This window comes from Phasianus colchicus, chromosome 1 (genome assembly GCF_987193195.1).
Source record: "Phasianus colchicus chromosome 1, bPhaCol1.hap1.1, whole genome shotgun sequence".
NCBI classification, from domain to species: domain Eukaryota; kingdom Metazoa; phylum Chordata; class Aves; order Galliformes; family Phasianidae; genus Phasianus; species Phasianus colchicus.
The window spans coordinates 149793300-149816677 of NC_143436.1; the positions used below are offsets into that span (position 1 = coordinate 149793300).

At 33.2% G+C, this 23378-nt stretch overlaps 1 pseudogene; it reads right to left on the reverse strand.

The window, feature by feature from the left end:
* LOC149920144 (uncharacterized) overlaps positions 1-23171 on the reverse strand; it is a 50052-nt pseudogene extending 26881 nt beyond the window's left edge.
* Between the last annotated feature and the right edge of the window lie 207 nt (positions 23172-23378).

A 23378-nucleotide genomic window follows, 5' to 3' on the forward strand; every position in this document is an offset into this window, starting at 1 on the left:
AAATAAGGCATTAACATTTAGGAAATTTTCCTCGCTCAAAGATAACTATTTTAGGTTTAAAAGATGCATCTTACATATCTCAGGAAAACAAATTTCAGCATAAAAACAACATTTCACGTAACCAAGATGTACTGATAAAACCTGGCCTCTGAGTGTGCAAGAATTCAGGAAAAGTCAAGATTAGAGATAAAGCAGAAAAAAACAAACTTTACTACTTTGGTGCAGTGATTTTTGAAGATGTAATACTTCTAAACTAGAAAGAACGTTATTTACAAATAATTCATAATATTTTGGTCATGGACTTCACATGCAGGAGAGCAGTTTTGGCTTCTCTCTTTAGTTTTGTTGAACCATTAACTTTATACAAAAGAACTTTCAGAAAGAAAGGCCTTGAATGCCTCCAGAGATGGGGCATCTAAAGCTCATTATGTTCTGAGTAAAGATTTTTTCCTAATGTTTAACCTAATTCGCCCCTCTTTCCCTCTTGCTGTGACTAAGCATAATTTATTATGTCCAAAACAAAACACTGCATTGCAAAAAAATGTACAACTTGTAACTTTTTAAAAAGAAAAATTGCTAGCCAAATAACAATTTAAGACTGATAGCTTGTACAAATTTTCAGCTCAGTTTATTTTGGACTATATGGTGTAGCAAACATTTATAAAGAGAATTCTGAACAAAATATCTTTAATGCAGCAAATAATAATAAAATGCTAGATAATTTAAAGGCTCACAAGTCTATGGGATCATATATGACTTTAGTACCAGAGAAGGTTATGGAGTAGATCAGCTAAACATGATATATACAGGGCAATTGTGTGATCAGATGCATCTGGCGCAGGTTTATGAGAAGCAGGTCCTACCTTTTTTGGCAAGATGACCCACTCAGCAGATGAGCAAAAGGCTGTGAATGTTACCTACCTGGATTTTTAGTTAAGTGTTTGAGGCCATCTCCCATGATATTCTCTTGAAGAAAATGACTATGCATAGACTGGGAGGCTTACAGTTCAGCAGGTGAAAAACTTACTGGCTTAGTGATAGAATTGAGTCTGTGTCAACAGTTCACAGGCTGGTTCATCCTGATTCTGTGACTAATGGGGAAGGGGCACCCATGGACCCATGCCCCAGGAAAGGGAAAAAAGAAAAGGGGAAAGACTAGGGAGATGGGCCTAAAAACAAAACAGTGGCAACAATCTGAGGAGAAACAAACTAATTTACTAAGAAAGATAACAGAATGCAAGATAACACAATACAATACCATATAATACTATTGAAGCTAATAAATCAAATTAAATGAGAGAATGTTAAAAAAAAATACAACAAAACAAAACAAAAAAACAATGAAGGCCTTACTCTAATGCTGAAGACGAAATGATCTAGGGAGCACACATGCTGCTGAGATCAGTGGAAAGAAAAGGAGAAGGATGTCTGGTTATCTGCAAACAGTTTTTTCTTTCCCTCTGAATATAAAACGGAAACAGAACAACACAGTGTTCTCTGGGCTATGTAACATCTAGTACTTCATCTCTGTTGAGAACCAGGTGCCTGGAACTATCAATGATCCATGGACCTGGAGCGTTAACTCTTTAACTCCCGGTGCACTACGTGATGTTATGATGTGGAATACTGATAACAAAAAGTCATAAAATCGCGACAGACCACTCTGTGGCCAGTCAACAGTGACATTCCCCAGGCTTCAGTATTGGTGCCAGCTTTGCATAAAGTTTTTATCAGTTGTCTAGTTGACAGAATTGAAATTTCTCTCATTAAATTTGCAGATGATATTGAGTTAGGTGGGACTGTTGATCTGCTTAAGGGGAGGAGGGCTTTGCAAAGAGATCTTTATAGGCTAGATTGATGCACTGAGTCCAGCTGTGATATTCAACAAGGATAAGTGCCAGGACATGCACTTGAGTCATTACAACTCCATGTAGAAATATAGGCTTGGGAAAGAATGGCTGGAAACTTTCCCAGCAGCAAAGAAACTGTTTGACAGCTAGCTGAAAAAAAGCCGGAGCTGTGCACTGGCACGGGCTGTGGGCATACTTGAAGGCCAATGACATCATGCCCAGGGAATTATGAAAGGACCTGAGGGTCCTAGCATGAAGTTACAGCAGGGAAGATCAGGTTGGATATTAGGAAAAGGTTACTCACTGAGAGGAGGGTCAGAACAGGCACCCCATTATTTGAATTTTGGATGATCTGATACTGAGTCAGTAGTTTTACTTGCTGATCTTTGTGAGTACCTTCCAAATAGAGACGTTATCTTGTTATATGATTATCAGGCTTCCTTAAGAAAAAGAAGAAATTTCATCTGAAGAGTTCGATCATTCACTACTTTCTGTGCAGGAAAGATTAAAGATCTCTGCCTGCATTTTTATTACTTTCTATATTGGCTGTATTGATTTAAATTTTATTCTGAATAACCAGTGTCAGAGATGATGGCCAGCCAGACTTCAAGTATCTTTTTTTTTTTTTTTTTTTTTTTTCTTTCAACTGATATGTTGTGTTCTGTACTGTGTGTTCACCAAATTACTTGCAGTCTATTCTTCCCAAACCCTAACCCTATTAACTCCACAATAAAAATTTCTGCAATACATACTGCCAGCTGAATGCCTGTTGAAGATATTAGGCATATGTCTGAGTAAATCCCACATGACTGCTGATTTCAGTTGTCAGGTCTTCAAAACTAATACTTAAAAGCACAGGTGTAAGTGTTGCAAAATTCATTAACCAAATAAAATGCTCCCTGCATGGTTCATTTAACTGAAACAATATGGATTATTCTCTGTTTTGAAAATAATGTGCATAAATAGCAAGGTTTTGCAGCAGTGGCCTACAGGGTTGACCTATGTGAGAAGTCTTTGCATAAGTCTTTGCTCTCAAATTTTTTCATACAATACCAGAAAGAAATTCATGATCAGTTCCTTGATAATTACTTTGTTTTACAAATATTCCATACATAATACCGTGATAAATTTCTGTGGAAATCTGCTACTATACATTCTCACAAATCTGTTTAGTGTCTTCACTTGGATTGCATGCTTGAAAATTCTTTAGAATGGTTATTTTTGCATTTCTAAGTGACATCTTTGTGTTGTGAAATATCCTTGTACTATGATGCTTTTATTAGTATACTTATCCCAATAAACATATGGTAAAATGATTACTTTATTTAAATGTTGTCAGTTACCATAATAATTTAATTTACTATTACTAGTTCAACTCGTTAAGTAGAAAATTATTGTATTTTTCTATGTGAGGGTAGACTTGGAGCGACAAAAAGACATAATATCACTTGCATGTGATGCACTGTGTTGTATAGGAGTTAAAAGCATTTGTCCTCTTTGTATGGATTTTCTTTATTTTTAATATGCAATATATTTGATAGATGAGCTGGGCAGAAGCTATTTTCATTAAATCAAATATGACCGTCTCAACTTCATTTAAAAGTTGAAGTCTGTTAATGGATAATACAGTATAATATCTAAGCAAGGGTGTGGTTGTTATTTCTATAAATAAATATAATTGTGCTAAACTAAGATGTATCAAGAACAGCTGGACAATGAATTTATACGTTATTTTTTTTCAGCTGTTTTGAAAAAAAAAAGACAATAATTTGTCAAGTAAATTATTCATTTTAATAGCTATTCACAATTAGATGAAACTCATTGGCTATTAAAAATATCTGTCTTCAAAAAATATCTATGTCTGATGTGAAGTCACTTAACAAAACGCATATCTAAAAATTACATTTTTACAGAATGAAAACTTTTTTCAGATATTTTGTTAGTAAAATGAGCTTGACATCTGAAGCACTAAAGGCAAAGTGTAGGTAGTTTCAAGGGCATTTACAAAGCAACAATAATTACATTGTCAAAAATAGCTGAATTTGAAAGAGGAAATACTTTTCTTTTATTTGAGCACGAGAAAGCTTAAGGTTTCTAGGATTTATTTATTTGATTCTTTTTTTTTTTTTTTTTTTTTTTTTTTTTTTAGTATTTGCTCATAAGAATGCACTGTGAATCTAAGATGAAACTGGAGTATCTGATGAAGAAATTTTTGTACTTTAATATGCCTTAATAGTAGAAAGAGATTTTCAAACTACTACTTTAGAGTTTCTACTTTATAAAAATAGTTATGATTTTTTATATTATGCAAGTAGTGATATTTATATTATTTAGAAATATCATAGGATATATTACTTCACAGATTCTGCTCCAGAATTAATTGCAAAAAAATATTCACTGTTTATATGAATGTAATTAGATTTTTTTTTTTTTTTTTTTTTTGGCAACAAATTAATTATGGCTAAGTATAACAAAAATACGAATCTTTTAAAATAAATAAATATATAATTAATGTACTTACACCATCACTATTGTAGCAGACAAATAGAAACTACATAAATGAGTTGGGGAAGAAGAAGAACATAATTGATTTAAAAGTTTTTAAATGCCATAAATTATATCTAAGTTCTATTTAACAAGACTAGGAGAATATGTCTGCTTCCTAAAATATATTTTCACTACCTCTGAATTGCAAATTCATGATAGTGCTCTTGATGAAAAACCTAGACTATATATAAAATACTGCAGTTAGGTAGGTATGTGTCAGAAATTCAATTCTTCCTGCTATCTCTTCAATATAGAAATAAATGCAGTAAAAAATGTTTGTATTTCACTGAGAAGAAAAAAGAGAATAAGATAATATTTAAGTACACCCACTGGATCAGACTATTTTAACATAGCAATTTTGTTAGATTGATTTTTCCTTTGATTACAAGGGTCTTACGTGATTAAGACAAGGATTTTGGCTAGTAGTACATTTCTCAAATAACCTTAATTATAATCACAGAATCACAGAATCACAGCATGGCTGATATTAGATCTAGGTCAACTTGTCCGACTCCCCTGCTCAAGTGCAGCCATCTAGTTCAGGTTGCCCGGGACCATTTCCAGGAGATACCAAAAAATCTCCAAGTAGGAAGACTTCACAACCTCTCTGGGCAAACATGTGCCAACGCGTTGTTACTCACACAATAAATGTTTCCTGATGTTTAGACAGAACCTTTGTATTTCAGACTGTTTCCATTGTTTCTTGTCCTGTTACTGAGAACAGAAACTGGCTCTATTATCTTTGTACACTCCCATCAATATACACAAATAAGATCCCCCCCACACCTTCTATTTTTTAGGCTAACCAGACCCAAATGTCTCAGCCTTTTTTTATAGGAGAGGTGTTCTAGTCCCTTGATCATCTTTATAACCCTTTGATGGACTTTCTCCAGTATATGCATGTCATGTATTGAGTGACTCAGAAATGGCTACATTACTCCAGGTATGGTCTCAACAGTGCTGAATAGGGAAGAAGCATCACCTCTCTCAATCTGCAGGCAATACTTTGCCTAATGCAACCCAAGATACTGTTAGTCTTCCTCATAGGCAAGGGTGTATTTTTGGCTCCACTTGCTCATGGAATTAATAGAAAAATGAGAGCTGGCTGTGCATTTATCCTGATGTATTTGGATGTATTTGCTATTAACTCCGCAGAAATCAATGAAGTTGTGCTGAGTTACCATTCCTTTTCAAAATTCTGCTCCTAAGCTTTGAAGTTTTATAATCCGATTTCAGTTTTTCAACAGGTTTGTGTATATTTCTGTGGCATAAAAGAAATGTTAAAAAGGAGAGGAAGATGAACTAAACTTAATTTTCAGATTAAAATTATCTAACAGCAATTGACAACAAAAACAAAACTCAAGATACATCTGCTCTTTTAGCATACATATATCATTTACTTCAAACTGATAAATATTAAAATTAAACTAATTAAAGAGACATGATTTTCTCCTAAGCTTGCTCAGATATAATTTGCAGCCAATGTTATGTAAAAGGACATTACAGACAGGTATTTAGACAACCCACACAACATTGCCATTGGTTTAAAACAACAAACACAAAAAAAACCCAATCAAAACCAAGAAAACCCATAAAATTCAGAATCCTCATTTGAAACTCCATAAAGACTTTCCTGGAAGTGTTAAATTTTCTTCAGTGTTTCCTTAGAAAAAGGTTTTTAGTAAATGAAATGTTCTTTACTTACTTTCCTGGTAGTAAGAGAATTTCAGAAAAGAGAATACAGCATTGTCTGAAAGGTAAGTTTGGAGGTTTGTTTTTCAGATGTTGCTGAAGATCTTCATAGTATTACCGAAGACTGCATTGGAATTATTTCATTTAAACATTCAAAAAGTTTGGTCACCTGTTTTGAAAATTTTCATGTTTAAATATAATTTTAAATTTTCAATTTTAATAATAAATTCAGCATACAGTTTCTCTTCCTTTTGTGATTCCAGGTAGGAAGAAGACATTTTTATAGAGGAAAAATAAGTAAGAGGCAGTTGAAGAAGAATAAATTAGAAAAAGATATGTTTCATTTGCTGCTGCCCCATATGGTCTAATAACTTGTTAGTCAGAAATAACACAACTGATATGAAGGTGGAAAAATTTACAGGGTTGCCAAATCAGAACCACTTTTTGTTGTTATTTACTAAAATTTATTTGGCTGTTTCCTTTAAATCCTAGAAAATCAGTGATATTCACACTACATATATATATATATATATATAAATCCCTTTTCATTCTAATTTATTAAAAAATAATAATAATAAATCCCAAGAGTATTTTATGTAAATTAAAACTGTCTGACCATAGTTAGGTCTGTTAATTGATATAAGAAAAATAACAGACTTAATTCTTTAAAGTAAGGGAGGTATCACCATATCAGTTAGGTCAAGCTGCAGAGTAAAAGGGTTATCTAGTTAAATGTAGACTTAGCTGTTCATAAATCCTGCAGGGACATCATATTCTCTAGAGGGAAGACCTGGAGAGAAAGGCTGAGCAGAAGGTAACAGCTTGGAGAACTAGATTACCCGGGACATACTGAGACTGTAGGCACATCTGTTGTAGGCAGTTGATTTGTTATGATAATTTATGTTTTTAACATGTCTGTAAATATTCCCAGAAGCAATGCAATGGGTATATAGCTATATAGTTCAAAATAAAAAATCTGTGTATGTATAAAAACAGGAATTCAGTCTCTTTTCAGTTCTTTCAGAAAATAGTTGTTATTTCTTTCTGCATCACTTCCAGGCACTGAGATTTTTGTATTTACATAAATGAGGAATAAGCATTAAATGTACAATACATAAAACACCATTCTGAGACAATCCTATTCCAGTCCATCAGCGAACTGTTTATTGTTGCTAATTTCTCTGTAATCTATGTATTTGTGAATTTATAATATGTATTTCTTTGCCTTTTCCTATAAAATTAAAAAAAAATATAGTAGTTGTTGATGCTACAGTTTTTTTTTTTTTCAAATGCTAATTTATCGTTATTATATAAATGATGAAGAGCTTAACAGTTGTTTTTTTTTGATTTGTTTTGTTTTTTTGTTTTGTTTTTTTTAATGATACTGCATATTAATTCCATTACTGAGAAATGCTGAGGTTATATTCCAGGTGAAATATAACTCTCCCTTTTTTGCACCCTAATTAAGGACCAATTTGAATTCACCTTGCAAAATGTATTAGTATTCTGACTTGGAGGTACAGGTCAAATGTAAATTACCTGGCAATTATGAGTGAGAGTCCAGAAAGTGCCAGTTTAAAGTGCCTGGAGAGTAATTTTTGTTGACCTCATTCGACATATTTTAAATGAATGCATACATTTGAAGAAAAAATGGAAAAACTTTTTATTTGTAAGACTTTAATAAGTAGTGTTGATAATATCTAGGACATAAACAAGCAAAAAGACAAAACATTTTTTTGAAAATTATCAAATTAATAATGTGAGAAATTAGAAGTACCAAATATTTTATATGCAACTTCCAGTGATAAAATATAATTTTACTAATTTGATGCAGCATTCACAAGAAAAGTATCTTTAAGCAGAATTTTGAAAATATATCAACTTTCAATTTCTTGTCTACAAAGTTATGAACATAAGAGATATACAGATACAAGGTTCTTTTATACAGTTATGGAATTTTATTTATATCTGTATGTATAAATTACAAGATGTTTGATTTCTATTTTCACAATATCAATAAGCTTTTCCAGCTGAGGAGTTCCTTTCTTTGTGTTGCCTTCCCTTGCCTCATCTTTCCTTTGCTTTGCCTTACATCATGTCTTTTTTCATGAAATCCTTTAAATTAATTTGTAATTTTCTGATATTGAATTAAAACACAGGAGGTACTTGTCCAAGCATGATGTTATTTCTCAAATGATTAAGGAGAAGATACTGATCCTTTTGAGAAAAAATATGTCTGGAGCAGATATCTCTGCAGGATAGGGGACGAAAGGCATCATACTCAGCTTCTGAAGTCAAACAAATGCAAAATGTTGATTTGTATGATAATCAAAACAAATATAAAATAAGCCTAAGAAAGCTGTCATTGTCATTTGTGATTGTTAGCTGTTTTTCTTTTTTGTTTCTTGTTTGTTTGTTTGTTTGTTTGTTTCATAATATGGGGATTAAAATGAATTTGAGTATAAGAGGAAATATCTAAGTTGCAAAGAAAATACACATTTCATCTGTTACCGAACCTTGGCCAATTTAAAAGACAGACTAGGAAAAAATCAGACTGACAAATCATAAAAGCCTCTTTAGAAGAGGAACACTTGAAAGGTATGATTGAGTGGATAAATAATACAAAATCACTGATGAAGTAGGAGTTAGAAGTCATTGTGACTGTGAGCTAAGTAGACCTCTGATAAAATTAAACAAAGCTGTATTAGTTTTCTAATGTAAAATTTTAGCAGAGACTTCAGCAGAAATTATACCCCACTTAAATGTATCTGTAATTTCTGTGACAAATTAATGAAGTAATGATATTTGCATATGCAATTTTGCAAACAATGCAAAAAGAAGTAAGACATTTATTTTGTTGAGTGGTGCTTAATGTATTCTCATTTTTTACCCATATAAATAATGAAGAACTGCCCACAGTGTCCTCAAGGAAGCTCTTTTCCTGAATGTTTCCTTATGATAAGATTAACAGAAGAAAACAATGGAAAACAAAGGAGGCATGCTAATCATAGAAGCTCTGCAATACATCAGAACTGAGCATATGTTACAATAGTGGCCTCCTAGCAAAAACTCTGCCATTTATAGTGCAATTACATCAACTGTAACAAACTACAATAGCAAATACCTAACTTGCTTAAATTATGCATCAGCATTTCATGAGTAGGATGAATTTAGGAAAGAGTTAATCTTTCTGAGAAAATAACTCAAATATAAAGGATGGATTCTTTAGTATCAGTATGGCAAGAGTATAATGCCTTGTGAAGACAGAGAGAGAGACTAAGTTTTTTATTAAATTAGTGAAGTTCCCCTGTATGTATATCATTAAAAATGAGACTTAAAATTTTCTATTTAAGTAGTCTTAATCCAAGCACTTAGAACCAAGCTCATACAAAATATCTGCCAATTTCCAGTACTCCAGGTGAGACCTCACCAGTGCAGAGTAGAGGAGCAAGATCACTTCCCTCAACCTGCTGGCACACTCCGCCCCACTTGTCATGGAACCAGGCCAAACCAGCCCATAAATCGTTGACAATGGGCAATACAGAAATCTGGAGTTTCTCTATTTTCTCTTACAATCATTCCTTAATGTTGAAGCTTTACAAACAATCTGATTTTTCATAGGAAGTGAAACGAGAAATCTTTTTTTTTTTTTTTTTTTTTTTGTCTGTATCAGTTTCTCACTCTCCAGCATACAAATGTTATTATAAAAATGTAGAAGAATGGGTAGCATGTTTCATAATAGTTTTTTGATTAAGCCTTTTTTTTTCAGATCTTTTATTTCCCAGGTGAGAATTCTAGGTAGAAGTGCATGAAATTGTTTCTCTGTTGGAGCTTTTATGTATACAATAATATACTAAAAGATTATTACTTTTATAGTATATACTAGATGTTAATAGTATTCTGTGTGGTTGGTAGACACAAAACTTACTTCATATCCTAGTGCCTTGAGTGATGTCATATTGTCAACAGTTTACGGGCTGGTTCGGCTTGGTTCTGTGACTAGTGGGGTGGAGGAATTTCGCAAAATCCGTGCCTCCGGAAAAAGGGAACAGGGGACCCCAAAATAATTAAAAACAGCAGCAATGATCTGAGGAGAAACAAACTAATTTACTAAATATAGTATCGGAATGCAAGATAACATACCATAATACAATATAATTAAAATTGAAGCTAATAAATCAAATATAATGAGAGAGAGAATGTCCGAAAGCTGGATAGGCTTCACCACAACACTGAGGTGAGATGCGCAGTCCAGTTGAGCAGCAGGGCACAGCTGGTAAGCTGGGAAATTCATGTATTCTCTAGAAATGTGATCAGCATGTGGACATTAAGACATAGGGTGGTTCTTAAACTGGCATTTAGATGTTTCCACTCTTTACAGAAAGGGTTGTTAAGTGCTGGAATAGGCTCCCCAGGAAGGTGGTTGAGTCATCATCCCTGAATGTGTTTAAAAACCATTTGGATGTGGTGCCTGGGGACATAGTTTAGGTGTGGGTTGTTAGAAGTAGAATAATATGGTTAGGTTGTGGTTGGACTTGATGATCTTGGAGGTCTTTCCCAACCTGAGCAATTCTGTGATTCTTCAATACCTAAATAACAGGCTGGAATATTATTCTTCCTCCAATTCTTATCTTTGGAGATGCACAAACTTCCTACATTGCGTTAAAATTCCATTCCAGTATTTCACATCAAAAATAGATAGAGACAGTCTTCTTTGTGGATTGTGTTTGGCTAGAGATCTCCTTAGATGTCACCTAAATATTCAGGGAAAAAAAAATATTTGCCTGCTTGATGAAAAGTTAGGAGCCTAATAACTTCTGTTTCTAACAGACTAAATGAGATGTCAAAACTTAAGATGTGTGAATACCTGTGAAAATAGTATTTGTATATTATATGGTTACAGTTTTCCTTCTTTTAAACTCTTAAATAGATTCAAAACCTGTTGATTTTGTTGTTGTTGTTTATTCCTTTATTTTCAGTAAGTCCATAGTTCTCTCATATTGCCTGGAGTAAGTCCTTAAGTCTGAGTAATCTGTCTTCTCATCGGGAGCAGTACTGGTAAATAATGGTATTGCCCTTTTACTTTTCACTTTCAAGGTTAGTTCTAATTATTTCATTGTGAAAAAAAAGAAATTTTTTGTATGGGCAATAGTTGATCTTGAGACTTTTCTCAACATGTGAACTCTGTGAAAACATGAAAACTGATCCTTTAACCATGTGAGAGCTCTTGATTGAGCACACCTGTAGTAGGTTTACTGGATTATACTGCAACAAAAACATATAAGTCACAGGGAGTTTCATGTATGAAGATTGGTTAGGGTAGGTGTCTCTTAGTGACTGCTAAGATTGTATATCTAATCAAAGATGTTAAAAAAAAGAATCTACCAGTATAATATATGAATTTGGAAGAAAATATAGTTTGTTCATAAGAAGCAACACATTAAAAGAACAGCATATATATCCAGTATGTGATTATTTGATATGGAATCACGGCATCTGTGGTTTGGTGACCATTTTGTCTGCAAACAGCTTAATCTTCAGAAATGTGGGAGGAAAAAAAAATGCTTTTCATGTTATCAAATTCATTTCTGAATCATTACATTCAGGCAATCTCTTACTCCCACCTGTCTTTTTGTTTCATTTACAAAGCTAGGGCCCCTAAGTATTGGTACATCTTAGAAGCATAGAAATCCACCAGAACACAAAAGCAGAACCTCAGCCTGTGTGTGTGTATGTTGTTTTTTGTGTGTTTGTTTGTCTTCTAGGAGCTCTGAAGATACTACAAAAGTCATACACCTTTGGAAAACTGAAAAGTTCATTTCTGGAGTTTCTGCTATCAGATTCCAGAAAATAAGTTGTCAGACTTCAGCATACCCACCTGTCTCTTTTGACCTATGTGGGTGATCTAAAGATAACATAAAAAAACAAATTATGTAACTACTTGTGGATAAAAGATGTGGAAAGAAGCACAATTATTTTATGATATGGTTCTGTGATTCATCATGTTATTCATCACTTAATTCAGACGAACAAAAATGGCAACTAGCATACACCTCTGGTATTGATGTATAAGTACTGATATGCAAATATCTATGAAGTGAGTGAAATTCTATATTCTGTAAATATATACTACTCTTTATGCACATATTAAAATTTTTGCATACTTTTTGCTTAATAAACTTATCTGCTCTTGGTCCTTTGGCAGATGGGCACATTAGATCTCTCTAAGAGCACTCTACTTGGAATTTGTTGCTTGGAGCTGGTTGCTGCCTGTTCTCCCCTCACACACACTGTGCTCTTGGGACTGCCACCTTCTCTCAGAAGCTGCTGATGGTTTGTCAGCCAGTCAAGAGCAGTGTCCTGATAGACACAGCATTGGGTGAGAAACAATCCTTTGTGTTACGGAGCAGGAGAATACGTGCTGCCCCCCTGGCATTTATACAATCTATCCTAAATCTCTAATATTGCTGTATAAGATTTGTTTCACTGAAATGTTTCCTGGATATAGATTTGAAGTCTTTATATTGTACACATGAAAAGTAGCTCAAAATGGGACTGTGATGATGTCTTGCTCCAATTTATGGGAGGGAGAGGAGGTTCTTTTAATATCTGTATACCCAGCATGAGATTTAGAAACAACGATTCAAATGTTGGTCTGTCCAGTTTATTACAGATCTTAATTAGGGAGATGGGGAAGGGGAGGACAGACAATATTATGAATTGGAGTAATGGGGAAGGGAAGGAGGATGATAGAAAAGATAGGAAAGAATAAGCAAGGAGTCTTTATAGGAAGCAAGGGGGAGATAGTCAACACCATGGATCCAGAGTGGTTTGTAGTTCAGCCATTGATCTTCAGTAGTGGTGGGTCATCGGGCAGTGTTGTTCTGTTGACAACAATAACCATGGCGATGATGGCTCCTTTTCAATGGTTTCAAAGTGGTTGAGTCAGCTGTGTTTGGAGTGACAGCTCAAAACCCAAAGTGGTTGAGTCAGCTTTTCTTGGAGTGGCAGCTTCTGGCTTTGTGATCTTAGTGGAAACTCCCTTGTTCCTATCTCCCTGGCCTTGCCAGCAGGCCTTTGGTCACAGGCTAGATCTTCCGCCAGTAAACACTCCTGAGCACTCTCTTCCAGAGGCAAACAGCTAAAATTGTCCACACAGTGATGTTGATTGCCACAAGGCAAAACCCATCACTTATCTCCTAGATAAGTCTTATCACAAGAAATACCTCAGGAAGCAAGCTTTGAGCCAAAAAACAAAGAAGGATTCTCACAGAAGATCCAACATAATGTTCTGAGGAAGAGTTCTATAGTGTTTGTAGATTAGAGTTATTTTTGTGTGTGTGTGTATGTGTGTAATGACAAACTGATCTAGTTAGAAAAAAATGGGGAAAGATTATTTGAAGTTATAAATAATCCCACAATTTGTTAGGTATATTTTGAGTAGATCATCTGTGACAGCAAAGGCCATCAGTACCAGTGTCATATAGGGATGATAAATGTAGTTAATTTCCTAAGGGAGGAAGCAAATGTGGAGTGAATGACAAGAACCAAGTTGACATATCAATCTCCATGGTGTAAATTGCTTAATTCCTCAGCAATCTGCTCTTAGGTTACATAAACATTAATTCTGTAGACAGTCACAGTCAATTGAGAATGAAAAGGTGAAAAGCATTCAGTCTACAGTATCATGGGTCACCTCTTAGCTTCTGATTTTTTTTTCTTTCTTTTTTTTTTTCCTTATATCTTGAAGTAAGTAGTGCAAGGCAGAACTTGGTCTGAGATTTTTATATCTCACTTCAAAGCTGAAATGCAAGTACTCCAAAGCCTGTGACTCAACACTGTTCTGTAACATTTCAACCTATTAAGAGCTCTCAAAGCTTTCTTCTTTTGATGCATATAGTTTCGGCCCTTACCCGTATTTCTGCTGGGACTGTATTTTAAAACTTTCACAAGGTACAGAAATTCTAGATGTCAGGTCTAGAAGGTTGCTTTTCTTTGTAATTGTTGTAATGTCATTTGTACTTAGCTCTTTTTGCCTGTCAGATCACAAATACTTACAGAAGAGGAAAAGAAATGTGATGAGATCACTGCGGTTAAAAATGAAAACAAAGAAGAAGAGAGAACACTTCTTGCTCAGTTTGGTGAGTTATGAAAAAGTACTCTATTACATAGTAGTTTGAAAGATGGAAACATTTATTTCATGCCTGTGTAGGTGACAAACAACCGTTTTCATTCTTTCATTATTAAGAAAGGGAGATTTTATTTTCTTTTCCAGAGTTGTATAAAGAACTGAACTATTTTCTTTTATCTTGAATGCTTAACCACTCTACGACAGCACATCTTTGATTGTATTCAAAATTAACCTTCAATTTAAGCTAACGAATTATAATACAATTGTTTTTTCCAACCAAATACCTTGAATACTTTGAAAAAAACCTAAACATTGTAGATTTTTAACATTTTTTTTTTCTTTTTTTTATAATACAATGTAACTGTAGGAAATTATATGTTAAACAATTGTAGCTTAAAATCCTTACAACTCATTAAAAAGTTTTCCAGGAAATGATAATTTCTTATTTGAGATTAAATTTTTGTCATTCAAAGACTCATATGCTGAAATTTTTTTAATTAGCTTAGTCACCTCATCTCTTAAAGTATGTTTTTTTTTTTTCTATGGATTTTCTATCTAAACTGAGAATCGTGGAGTGCACAAAATTCAAGGCTAGCAGCAAGTGAACTAATTCTGGAATCAGCAACTCTATTTGTTTTGTACAGTTAATTGTACAGAAACAGGGTTAATTAGCCTGGATGGAGAACCTTGCCAATAAAAGCACACTGTTGACCAAGGTAGATAGCTCTCTTTCACATTGTGGAAAAATAGTCCAGTTGATGAGGGTTGCTCTATGAATAAAAGAAACAGCAGTGTATACTCTATGGCAGTTAGAAGAATAAAAATATTTGTAGGTAACTCAATAAGTAGAGTTGCATCACAAAGCAAAAATAAACTACATTAGTTGAACTTACAATGCTGTTTGCATCTGAATTTTACCTTCCTGATATTGCTGTTTCAATAGCATGTGAGATCTTTTGCTATTCTTATATTTCCTGATTCAGTTAACTTCAGTTAATAGATTCCATTTAGGCATTAGCTGAAATGCTTTCCTGAAACTTGGGTAAAGGTCCTCTCCCCTCCCTCCATCCCCCCCCCAAGTTAATTAATTTAGCAAAGAATACAAATAAGAATAAGAAACATGTTTCATCTGGTGATCAATGCCTTTATCCATTTTTTCCATGTACTTTATGCTTTTAAATGAAACATTGATTTGAACATTGTTCTAAATTTTTGCATTTAGAGGGTGAAGCTTAGTACTCACTATACATCTTAACCACCTTATATCTCACTTGGCTTGTGATTAGAAAATTCTAGTCAGTAAGGCATAGATTGGCTCTTTCCTTGAAGGCCAGGGATCATGTAAGACTGTATTTTCAGCTTTCTGTTACCTGACTTTCTATGAGAAACAGTCAGTACCACAAATACAGACTCTGAAAAGTGGCTCTTGAACAGGTCCGAAAGTGTCTGGATCTGACCTTTCTTGGGGCAGAGAAATCACATGGGACTTAAAAATTTATCTTAAATTTCAGATATACCTACTATTCATGGGCTAGCAAGTGTGATAAAAACTTTCCTTTTAATATATGAATATAGAAAATAAGAGCAATATATCTTTTGTGAGTCACTTGCTTTGTTTTTTTTTTTTTTTTAATTATTTTATGTTGAGTGTATTAAAAAACAGAATTAGAATAAATTTGAATTTCCTTGGAACATAAATTTAAGGTGACTATGTTACTCTAATCTCATGTCCAAATAACAAATTAATTGTCAATCCAGACTTGATAAATCACAGAAGTTCTTCTTTTCCATTGTTGAATGTGTTTGAGTGCAAATTTATTTCAATGAATAATAATAGCAATAATAATAATAAATATTTGTTTGATCTATTTTCATTAGTACTACAAAAAAACATAAAAGAAATGAAAAGTCATGTCACAAAAAGTCAAATTGTCCCAAAATAAAGATAATAAAAAATTTCAATACACAAATGCAAGTTCTTTAAAATGTAAAATAAGCATTTTTTTTCAAATGCACACTGAAATTTATTAAGACAAGAGAGATTAAATATATGCATATGTATATATATATATTATAAAGTCTTTGGAACTTTTATTTCATTTAAATTAGCTTCAGTTTTCACTGGAAAATGAACACATACTATTAATAATTGTCATTATTAAAATATTTCTGTGGAGGCATTAAATTGAAAATTAATACACATGGATATGAGTAAATATTATTTAAAATGTTTAAGCACTTATGTATACTAATATGGATTTAATTATTCAATTAAAATTGGATCACTCTCTTGAATAAAAATAGTTTGGACCCTTTTGTACATACAAAATTTGATGATAGGTAAAAAGATCAAATAAAGAATAATGACTAAATGCCAAGCACTTAGTCGGCTGTAGTATTTCACATAATTTTTAAGGCACTTAACATACAGAGCAATCTTTATATAAATAAATATGGTCAAAAGTGCATACAACCTTTAAAGGTTAAGAAAAGGTTGGAACCATAAGTAACAAACACTTGTGGTTTTAGTTTACAATGAAAATGTGTATTAGCCTAACAAAATTATAAATTATAATGGTCTAATAGTTAAATATTTTAAACTTCTCCCAGGAAGCACAGAACATTTTGATACTTCTTTCTGAAAGTGCAAAACCTTTCTCCCTCTTACTTCTCACATACCATAGACAATATATAACAAAATAGCAGGCTCATGTGCTCTCTAATACTACCCCACATTTTTTGTTTTTTGTTTCTTTTAATTTATTATTATTATTTTTTAAATTACGTTTTGTCATCCCAATATGGTTGGTGGACACAAATGCATATGGGAAAAAGTGACATAAACATGGTTCCCACATAGTAGCTCAATGAGCTGGGGAATGAAGTCTTGAACTAATGCTATGTAAATAGATACTAGTGCTATGCAAATACTAATCTGTCAAGAAGTGTATAAACTCACTATTTGAATAGCTATTTGACCAGGACAAGCGAGACATTTAGGAGGAGAGGAATCTTATGAGGTTCAAACAGAGCAAGTATAGAGTCCTACACCTGGGGATGAATAACCATCAGAACAGTTTAGGGGCTAACATACTGGAAGAAAGCTCTAAAGAGATGGACCTGAGAGTCCTGGTGGACAAGAAGTTGATTGTGAACCAGCACTGTGCCCTTGTGACCAAGAAGGCCAGTGGGATCCTGGGGTGCATTGAAAAGAGCATGTCCAGCAGGTTGAGGGAGTGATCCGCCCCCTCTACTCTGCCCTAGTGGGGCTACATCTCGAGTACTGTGTCCATTTCTAGGCATGTCAATTCAAAAAAGACAGAAATCTTCTAGAAAGAGTCCAGAGGAGGGCCATCATGATGATAAGTGACCTGGAGCATCTCCTGTATGTGGAAAGGCTGAGAGACCTGAATCTGCTCAACTTGAAGAAGAGAAGACTTAAAGGGAATCTTATCAATGCTTATAATTATCTAAAGGGCAAATGTCAAGTGGATGGGACCAGGCTCCTTCAGTGGTGCTCAGTGACAGAATAAGGGACAATGAGTACAAACTGGAACAGATTACATTCCATATGAAATGAGGAAAAAACTTCTTTACATTAAAGATTATGGAGTACAAGGACAAGCTGCCCAGACAAGTTGTGGAGTCACTTTCTTTGGAGATGTTCAAAACTTGGATGCTTTCCTGTGTAACCTTCTGGAGGGAATCTGCTTTAGCAGGTGGGCTGGACTGAATGATCACCAGAGGTCCTTTCCAACCCCTAAATACTGCAATTCTGTGAAATAACACTGATCACTAATGTATTGTTTTTTGTTTAATTTATATTCATATATTTTATTAATTTTCATTTAATCTATCTTCATATATTTTAGGAGAGAAACACATCATAAACTTTTAATTCACATGATGGAACCAAGGTTATTAAAAAAAAAAAAAAAAGAAAGAAAGAAAGAAAAGAAAAAAGAAGACTTGGTATATAAATCTATTAAAGCAGTATGCTTTGAAATGGAATTGAAAAACAATGGATTGCTTTGCTAAATTCAGTAAAGTTACTATTACATATAATAATACAGTATAAATTTCTAAGCAGATCAGATTTTAGTAATTTTAGTATAAATTTATTCCTAATAATTTGAGGCCTCTATATATTTATATTTCTCTATAAATTTATACATTTATTTTTATTTAAGAAACCATGCTATTTTCATTTTCATTAGTAAAAGTGGAAATGTGCAATAAATTCAAATATATACTTTATATAGATATATAAGAATATAGATATAAATTCAATTTATACTTTTCCAAATGCATTTGTATTTTAGATTTTGAAATTATATTGATTTGTAAACCTATTGTCTATGTATATGATCATGTTTCCACTGTTTTTTCTCCAAAAATTTGAGACTGTTTCACATGAATAGCCATATATGAAGATGATAAAGTATTGTAAAGGAAGTATCACAAGCAGTTCTCAGTTTGGATCATTTACTTTTGTTATTGAAGAGGAGATTAAATATTTTGAACAACAGAACTAGAGTTCAGCTCCAGACGTGCAGTGTTGTGCATGATAAATTCTCTGCAAGCCAAGTATTCCTCTCACGTTACGAAAGTTTTTGGTAGAAACTGTAGGCTCAGTACTTCATGCTTAATTCAACAATATTCTGAATGTGTGTCATTGAAGACAGAAGTTTCTTTGTGGTTAAAACACCCTGTGCTTAACAAATAACAGCACTGGAATTACGTTTTGGATGCCAAATCCTCTTGTTTTATCTATTTTCTTTGAATATTTTGCCCTACAAAACACAACTTCAATATTTTCTTTCTGATCTTTTAATCAGAAAAGGAGTACTGAAACACAAAAAATAACTGAAGCATTACTGTTCCATACAACTGTTTTATTCTGTGAGAGAATGATCATATTGTGTTATGGATGAAATAATTTGATGTTTTGCAGTATTGCACAAGACTTCCACTTCAAATTAGGAATAGAAAGCTATGAAAAAAGAAAGAGGAGAGTAGGAAAGCCCACCCTACTTTCCAAAAATATGTAGACATGGAAAGAGTGGAGAATTGATAAAAAACAGAGGAAGAGCAATTAGTACTGGAAATAAATAAAAGAAAATTCAGCTTGGATAGAAATTATAAGCTAATATATTTTAGAAGAAAATAGAAGAAAAATATATTGAGGAATGTAAGAACTTCACTATCTTAATTGAAGCATATTCTCAATTAAAGAAATTAAATCTTTATATATTTAATCTAAATCTTTTATTTGTCAGTAGAAGATTTTGATTGAAAAAAAATATCTACAGAAAATGTATACACATTATGATTTTTAGAGTAGGGAAAAAAAGAAAGAAAAAAAAAAGTTGCTTTATAAACTGATTTCCAGTTTCATTTGTCTCAAGTTCAAGGCTGTGAGACTGGGCACTGACAGTCTTTATTTAAAATATTCAGAATTCAACACATTTTTTAATAGAACAGTTTTGCATTTAAAAAAAAAAATAATACTGGGACACAGTAGAAGCTGATGTAGCAATACACAAAAAATAGTCAACGTGAAGATGCTGATTGTATATTGAATCCTGCAAAAGAAGAATATAACACATACCTCAAGACAAATTCTACTTCACTACACCATGCTAAACAAACATAAAACAATCCACAAATACTAGACAATAGTCAAAATTAATATTAATGATAACTATAAAAAAAATCAGCACATGGGCAACATATTTTTTCAAGAGCACTCACAACAATATTGTCTTCAAACAACTAATTCATCCATAAGATCAATATACTCAAAACAGCTTAGCGTCTGCTTACAAATGTTCACAAAGAAAAAAAAAATCTGAGTAAATACAGAGTCAGGGATTTAGAGTCTTGCATTTTAATTTATTCATTTACCCTGTAGTTCAAATTAATTAATAAAATGTCACATTCAGAATTTGAATCAGCAACTTTCCTTACAAAGAATGAAACCATAGAATAGTGCATGAAACAAAGGAATACTGAGAACCAAAGGTTTATGTCTCATGACAGATCTTTCAATTATAGCAGATAATTCAGTAAAGAAGTTTCTTACTAGAAAATAACAAACACCACATTGCAGATTATGTGACTTCATTCATGCAGTCTATAATTTATCTGAAAAGAAAATTAAATCGTTTCTCCTTTTCAAAACTATATTATCACTTATTTTATGTGGCTCTGGCTGGATGAATTCCATCTCTCTGAGAAATAAATGAAGAGATAAGCTGAAGATGACCAATTCTAAAAGGATAGATGAAAATGATTCTTAGTCAGTTAAAAAGTGAGAAATATCACACTAGTGGTCATTATTTACTCTTTACTTCATTAAAACATATCCTAACTTTCAACAAATCTCATTTTGCTACAGTATCAGACAGTGCTAGATTTATTGTCTAAAAGCTGCATTTGATAAATCCATTCTGTTGCATAAAATACTGCTGTAATTTATTAGTAGTTTAATTATAGATATATCTTTTTGACGAAAAAGAAACAAAACATAACATACAGTACTTCACAGGATCATATTTGATATTCCTTTTTTATGTAAGTAGTGAATTTCAGTATTAAAACACATTATGGCAAATCCATGTGTGATATTCCTTATATTCTTTGTGTCCTTCATGTGCTGGTAAATGTTTTTTTAAGATAATTTGTTCCAGGATACTCCTGGGACTGAGTTACAGCTGACCAGTGTGCAATTCCTTAAATATCCCAATTTATTCTTCCTAAAGATGATTTTGGTGTTTTCCTTCTTCCCAGTCATTGGGAACTTTCCCCAGTCACCAAGATTATTTGAAGATAATAAAGAACAGTCCATCAACGACAACTTTAGATTCCCCAGAACCCTGGGATATGCCCCATCTGGTCTCAGGTAAGTACATTCATTCTATTAGCTTAAGTTCTCCCTAACTTTTTATTCTTCTACTGGGGATACTGCTTCACTTCTACCAACTCTATTAATGTGCTTGGTCTCCTGAGAGGCCTGAAGGTAAATCTTGTCAGGAAAAACAGAGGCAAATAAAATTTGAGTAATTTTTCCTTTTCTGTGTTCTTGTCTGTATCTCTTCTGCCACATCCTCCCAAGCCCCCCTACCCAAGCACGTAGGCTCAAATTTTTCTTAGAATTTTCTTTGAATTCTGCTGTTATAGAAGACTTTCATTCACCTTTCACATTCTACCTTTGTTTCAGTATCAGCTTTCCCACATCTATCACTGTAAACATAGGTGGTGAGTTCCCTGTCATAAGTTCCCTGCATGTTCATGCTGACTGTGTGATGCTTCCTTGACTTTCCTTTCATGATGACAGTAATGAATTAAAATAGAATATTGTTTTGTTTGATAAGAAAGAAAAAAAAAAAAAAAAAAAAAGACATTATTGTGCAACATTCTGCCAAAGTAGAGACTTTGAATATGCACTTGATTTGGCATCTTGGAGCTCAACTAAAGAAAATAAAATGATGACTATTTAAGCATCTTCAAATAAGTGATTAATTTCTACTTAACAAGGTAATGGGAGATGGAGTTCAAAGAATACATGCATAAAACTGAAGATTTAGCTATTCTGTTATTGAGAAATAAATAAAGAGAAAGTTTGGAACAAAAAAGCAGCTGTTCAGTTTTAAGCTTTTTGCCTGTGTCCCAAAGGAGAGAGTTTCTGAATATTTGAGAGCATTACTGTCCATCTTACTTATACAAAAGGAAAATAAATATGGAAAAGATTATGAATAAACATGAATTTTGATTATCAAAGAATTTATATGATGAAAATAAATTATTTGTGTTCCTGGACTGTCTAAAATTTGAGAAAAAAGCCTGGCAGATATAAATTAAAAGAGCAATATTTTTTTTACCAGAACAAATATCCACAGAAATTTTTTTCTGTCTTTCTTATCACTTTCAAGGTGACTACCTAAAGATCAGTTTCAGATTCATCAGAAAGTATGAGATCACAAATGTTCTGTTAAGTGTCATACTTCACATGGGACTCTACTTTTTATAAAGGGACAAGTTTTAAGTCATCTTTCTGTTATGATATATGAATTTGATATTCCAAAGGATGTGCATATAAACATCATCATGTTTAATATCATAACAACATTATGTCTTTATCATGAGAGAAAGTAGCATGTGAAACAGTAGGTTATGAAAGTAATATTCCTGCTTCTTATCAATGACAGTGAATGTGCAAGTTCTTTGTTCATTCTGAACAATGAAGAGTAAAATTGCTTGCATTTATGACTTTAGCATTTTGATAAATTATAGTGCTCCTTTATAATTTAAAAAGGTCATATATACATGAGGAATCATCACCAGTTTTTCTTATTTTCTTGTTAAACTATTTTCTGGAGAAAACAACAACAACAAAACCCTGTTAAGTCCATATTTCAATTACAGTAAATTATTTCAGCTTAGCTTAAGTTGATGTCTATGTAAAATCTTAAGTGGAATGTGGTCTTCTGTACTTTTCCAAACATTTTATTGATTACTTCAATTGATTAATATATTGTCAACTGTTGCAAGCTGAAGAGGCTTACAGTTCATTATATTGATTCCAATCCCTCCAAATTAAGACTGGGAATGTAATCAAGGTGTCGATCAAGCAATAGTGTGCCTATATTTATTAAAAGATAGATGTGCAAAAGAGGAAAAGGAAAAGAAAAAGAGAGAGAGACAAAAAAAGGAAACAAAAGCAAGTCACCACTGCAGACTCTGTGATGTTCTGAGGGTCCATCCTCCTCTTTCTTTTTCTTCTGAGGTGGTGGGGTTTGCGCTGCCAGCTGTAGTACTGGCAGTGCCTTTTGTGCCATGTGATAATACCTTCCAATTGGTCCATGAGTTTTTGCCAGGGGGAGACAGTCCAGCATCTGCACTGTGTGTATGCTGTACCAATCATGCTTCTCCATTCGCACAGTGGTCATGATGCGTCATGGTTGTGGGGGTGACTTGAAACCACCTTCAGCAAGTCTGTCCCTTAACCAATCAGAAAGAGAAAGAGAATTCACAGTGTTAGTGTTCTGTATAGCATTGTCAAAGAGTCTGTGCCAGAAAGGTACATGTCACTTCATTCCCACATAAATCCTTTTTGAATACGAGTGGACTTCATGGCACAACAAGGGGAATTTCTC